This window comes from Anopheles arabiensis, chromosome X (assembly GCF_016920715.1).
Source record: "Anopheles arabiensis isolate DONGOLA chromosome X, AaraD3, whole genome shotgun sequence".
In the NCBI taxonomy this organism is placed as follows: Eukaryota; Metazoa; Arthropoda; class Insecta; order Diptera; family Culicidae; genus Anopheles; species Anopheles arabiensis.
This window is the reverse complement of record NC_053519.1, coordinates 20,422,501-20,428,877: the sequence shown is the minus strand read 5'-3', so window position 1 is coordinate 20,428,877 and position 6,377 is coordinate 20,422,501.

The following is a 6,377-nucleotide window of genomic DNA, read 5'->3' as shown; positions in this document are numbered from 1 at the left end:
AGGCGGAGACGAGATGGTACAAGCCAACGAAGGTGTGAGGACGATGTACTCTCACGGTATACGAATGAGACAGTGCGCAGGGGAGACGACGAAGAAGAAGAATTGCAAGAGAAATTACTGATAAATGAGATTGCATTGCTCAGGTTGCAATTGAGTAAGCGTTTACGTGCGGAGAAAGAGAAGCAAGAGAGAGAGTTGGATGAATTGCGTGCCACTAGAAATGCAAGATATGGGTTGGATAAAGACAGTGTGCGATCTATGACGACAGAAAGTAAAGTAGAAGAATGGTTAGATGATGCGTCTAGAAAAAGTAACAAGCCAAGATAAAATGACGTTAAGGAAGAAAGTGAACCAACAAACAAACAGATTGCAGCGCGACATATAATCGGCAAGGATTTGCCGATGTTTTCGGGTGACCCCAAAGAATGGGCCATATGGTACGCCGGCTACGAAAGAACCACCAAAACATGCGGTTTTTCATTAGACGAAAACCTTATTAGGATGCAACGGTGTTTAAAAGGGCAAGCTCTAGAATTAGTGCAAGGCCGCTTGTTGATACCTGACAATGTTCCTTGCGTGATTAACCTCTTAAAAAAACGGTTCGGCCAACCGAATGGTTTGATACGATCGTTGATCGACAGGGTTAGGATGACACCTTCTCCAAGAAGAGATGACCTGCAGAGTCTAATTAGGTTCGGAAGCGTAGTCGATGGTTTGGTACAGCATATCGAGGCAGCAAGAATGAAAAATCACCATAACAACCCTACACTGTTGCACGATGTAGTGCACAAGCTTCCTACAGAGTACCAATTGAAATGGGCAGAATATAAATTAAAGGAACGTAAAGAAGAAGACATCGGTATGTTCGGATGCTTCATGAATCATCTGTTGGATTTAGCTTTCGAAATAGTAGATGATAAAACGGTCACTGGAAGAGGACACGTCAATGTCCATAACAATAATACGCAAATATGGTCACAGAGGACATGTGCGGTATGTAATGGAGGAGGCCATGGAGTATCGATCTGTGCCACATTTAGATCATTAACAAATAACGAGCGGTGGAGGCGAGTAAACAGTTTGTCATTGTGTCGAATGTGCCTCAACAAACATAGTAACTATCCATGTAGAAGCTTTTCTGAATGCGAAATATCGGGCTGTCGCCTCCGACATCACACGTTACTACATCGAACAAATTTAATAGATGATCAACAAAATAATGAATCTCCACGGCAAACGACGAGCAATAGCGGATATTGTGGTACTCATTCGAATATAGGAAGAACAAGTTTGTCCTTATTTAGAATTATACCTATTACGCTCGAGAAAAGCGGTCATACAGTGAGCATTTATGCGCTGTTGGATGAAGGATCAGACTTGACGTTACTAGATGAAGAAATAGCTCAACAAATGCAGATAAGCGAAACTCAACACGAGTTAAAAATGATGTGGACGGGACAAGTAGCAAGGACAGAGCGATATTCCATGAAGATTAACAGTTTAACAATTTACGGCCAACAAAAAAATAAATACCAAGTTAAAGACGTACGAACAGTATCGAGCTTAAAACTCCATGAACAAACGTTGTGCTATCAAGAACTAAAAACAAAATACCCCCATTTAAGTGGCCTACCGATTAAAGATTACAAAAGGATAGTGCCAAGAATGCTGATTGGATTAAATGATTTAAGCCTAATAGTCCCATTAAAAATTCGAGAGGGGGCTTGGAACGAACCAATAGCATCGAAATGTAAATTAGGCTGGGGAATATATGGTCGTACACAATCATCACCAGGACTAGGTGTCATAGGGTACCATAGTGAAGAAGGTTCCGACGACTTAACGCAACTAGTGCGAGACTTTATTATTCATGATAAAATGAACATTACACCCCCAACAGTAATAATTGAGGGAGAAGAAGAAATAAGAGCTCGAACACTTTTAAATAGTACTACTAAAAGAGTAGGAAAGCGGTTCGAGACCGGACTACTGTGGAAAACCGATGAACCAAAATTTCCACCAAGCTACGATATGGCATTTATAAGGTTGCTTGGACTGGAGAGACGATTACAAAAGGATCAAAAGTTATATGAGAGAGTTCGCAGCTTGTTAAGGGAATATGTCGATAAAGAATATGCGCACCAAGCTACAATTAATGAGCTACAAGATACGAAAATCGACGAATGTTGGTATTTGCCACTAGGATTAGTGATCAATCCGAGAAAACCGAGCAAAGTGAGACTTATTTGGGATGCAGCAGCTGCCTCACATGGAGTATCTCTGAATGCTGCGCTTTTGAAAGGCCCCGACCTTTTAAATTCGCTGATATCTGTACTATACAACTTTAGAAAATACGCATACGCTTTAACGGGAGACATAAAAGAGATGTTTCATCGATTACTAATTCGGCCTGCTGATCGGCAATACCAGCGTTTTTTATGGAGAGAAAACCCAACAGAAGACGTTTCTGTATACGTACTGGATGTGGCTATGTTTGGAGCAGCCTGTTCTCCAACTTCAGCGCAATATATTAAAAATCGTAATGCATGGGAAGTAGGTAACGATTCTAAGCGCGCGCTGACCGCCATATTAGATTATCACTATGTGGACGATTACCTCGACAGTTTTGCGACGGTGGAAGAGGCCATTGATGTAGGACAGGAAGTGAAAAGAATCCATGCTGAGGGAGGATTCGAAATACGTCGTTTTTTATCGAACAATCAGGCAATAGTGAAAGGTGTGAGTCAAGAGGCAACGGACATAGATAAGGCTATAGAGATCGACAAAGGAGTAGAATCTGTTCTGGGTATGAAGTGGAAACCGGACAAAGACGTTTTAACTTACTCGTTTGTAATAAGGCCGGAAATGGAAAGAATACTGCTGAAAACACATATCCCCACAAAGAGAGAGGCATTGAGAATTGTAATGAGCTTGTTCGATCCTCTTGGACTGCTATCCTTTTTCCTTATACATGGAAGAATACTGCTGCAAGAGATATGGGCTGCTGGAATTGACTGGGATGAAATGATACACGAAAGTGAAAACCAACAGTGGAGGCGTTGGATCGACATGTTACCCCGATTATCCGAAGTAAATATTCCACGGTGCTACTTTAATGGAGGTAACTACGAAAGCTATAACAATCTAGAAGTTCATATATTTGTAGATGCCAGCAAATCCGCTTATGCAGCTGTAGCATATTTCCGAGTGATTACTGGAGACGAGCCCATGGTTGCACTTGTCACAGCAAAGGCGAAAGTAGCGCCTTTAAAGCTGATGTCCGTGCCGCGGTTGGAGCTTCAAGGCGCGGTACTGGGCGTACGACTTCTAAACAACGTAGAAGCGAATCACCGGCTGAAAGTCAAACGACGTGTGCTATGGACCGATTCCGAAATAGTTTTAGCCTGGTTAAGATCCGACCATAGAAGATACCAACAGTTCGTAGGCTTTCGAGTTGCTGAGATACTTACTTCAACCGATGTAAGTGAATGGCGAAAGGTGGAGTCCAAACTAAATGTGGCAGATTTAGCGACCAAATGGAGCAAGGAGCCTAGTTTCGATGAAAATTCACCATGGTTCAAAGGACCGTCATTTTTAAAACAAACAGAAGAATGTTGGCCAGCACAAAAGATAGAACCATATACAACAAACAACGAGCTAAGAGGAGTTAACATCCATGCAGAACAGCAACAAATGGTAGTGATCGAACGATTCTCAAGGTGGGAAAAGCTTGTAGGAAGTATAGCACGAATACATTGGCTTATAAAATACTTGAAGCATAAATTTCAAGGAAATATAAAATGTGAAGATGCACTGAATCAAGAACAATATGTAAAAGCGGAGATAACACTTTGTATATGGGCACAAAAAGAACACTACGAGGCGGAGATCAAACAAATGCTTAGTTTGAAGCAGATACCAAGATCTAGTACGATATATAAATTGTGTCCCTTTTTGGACGAACAAAGTGTTATGAGAATGCGAGGAAGAATAGGAGCCTCACCATACGTACCATACGGAACAAAATATCCCATAATCCTTTCACAAAAGTCCCGAATAACGTTTTTACTGGTAGACAAATTCCACAGAAGATACAAGCATGGTAATCGAGAGACAGTTGTGAACGAATTACGACAACAATACTATGTGCCAAAACTGCGGGCGCTGATAGCACGTGTACTTCGCGAATGCATATTTTGCAGGATAAAACACGCTAAATCGTGTACACCCCCTATGGCACCATTACCTATAGAAAGAGTTACACCTTTTGTTCGGCCTTTTACATACGTAGGAATCGACTATTTTGGTCCGGTGTATGTAAAAGTAGGTCGTAGCAACGCAAAACGCTGGATCGCTCTTTTTACCTGTCTAAGTATAAGAGCCATTCATATGGAAGTAGTACATAGTTTATCGACAGAATCGAGTGTAATGGCAGTGCGAAGATTCGTTGCGCGAAGGGGAGCACCAGCGGAAATCTTCAGCGATAATGGTACAAACTTCCAAGGTGCTAGTAGACAGCTGTATTTGGAAGAGAGGCAACGCTACAAAGAATTATCATCCGTTTTTACCAACGCAAACACGCGTTGGAACTTTAATCCACCGGGTGCACCTCACATGGGAGGAGTGTGGGAAAGAATGGTTAGGTCCGTGAAATCGGCAGTAGGCACAGTTATAGATTCACCTAGAAAACCCGACGACGAAACTTTAGAAACGATAATACTATCAATGATCAACACTAGACCCCTTACTTATATTCCTCTTGAGTCAGCAGACCACGAAGCGTTGACTCCAAATCACTTTTTGCTGGGGAGCTCATCAGGCATTAAACAGATAGAAGTACACCCTACCGATATCAAAAGCACATTGAGGAGCAGCTGGAAGCTGGCACAACATTTGTTGGATAGTTTCTGGAGAAGGTGGTTGAGGGAATATCTGCCCGTTATAACACGACAAGATAAATGGTTCACTAATATAAAAGATATCAAAGAAGGCGATGTGGTATTTGTAATAGAAAGTGGTAATAGAAATACGTGGAGGAGGGGGCTTGTAACAAAGCTGATAAAGGGAAAAGACGATCATGTTCGACAAGCATGGGTAAAAACCAGCACCGGGTTGGTGAGAAGGCCTGCAGTTAAACTGGCATTGATAGACGTACAACACTAAAATAGGAGTGAACGCAAGCGGTTCATGGGCGGGGGGATGTTGCTACAGATTTGCTATTTGGGTAACGGTCAGGCGAAATAGAAAACGCATCGAGCGAAACACACTAAGCGAAATGGGCAACGCAGGAGAGAAAACGCATTGTTGTTTCGCCCGACCGAGTGAAAAAAGGAAGAGAGGAGTTTCCGGAAAAGAGACGATCTTTTTGAGATAGGAAAGAGCAACGTGGGCAGCATCAATTTTTAAAGCGTCACGAATAAACAAAAGTGTGCTATTACAAAGGTGTTTAAAGTTTTCCATCTCTACAACCTGTGAGGCTATATTCGCGGGCTGAACCGCGCATACTCATCGGAGCAGATAACTGCCATTTGGGACAACCGTTGAAGACCGTGAAGGGTAAACACAGTGAACCGGTCGCTTGGAACACCAGCTTGGGTTGAGTCATTTACGGTCCTTGCGTTGGTGGAGACGATCAACATGCCACCTCCATGAAGACACCCACCTGCAGCAAGCAACGGACCATGCCGAAAGCTGGACAACAGTGGGACACCAAGCGACAAAGCGCTCGACCGAAGATCGATCTTTCCGTCGACCCGGGAACGCCTTGCAAGGCTGCGGTGACGCAGCGGTATGTATGTCTAAAAAGAAATAACATATTTAATCCCGTTGTAGACGACCAGGCTTACGGAAATGTAAAGGCACACTTAGCTGAAGAACGCCGCGGAAGAGTGGGCAACAATGCTTCGACCGATCGTCGGTTCTATCCGGTGACAAAATGGTCCGATCCTTCCGTGAAACACGAGAAACCGCAAGACGAGGCGCCCGTGGAGCGATTTAGTAAACCAGCGAATAAGTGTAGCTTCTATCCGTCGGTGGGACCACCGTATAGCAACTGCGAGGAAACTGATAAACACTCGGTTAGGAAGGGCCGTAGAACGATCTACCGTCTTGGCAATCGTGTGCACATATGTCCGGTGCACAAGTTACAGGCTTGTAGTAACTTACCTAGGAACTGCTGGCCAAAGGGCCGTTTTGTATCGACGGTTGTAGCTAAAGACGGACAGGTTAGGCAAGCTACGGTGCAAACAGTGAACAGCACATACATACGACCAGCACATAAATTGGCCAAGCTAGATGTAGGCATGGAAAATAACAACCAGAGGGAGCAAGGAATATGCACGGAAACCAATTGATATTATATACCCAAGCACGAGGCC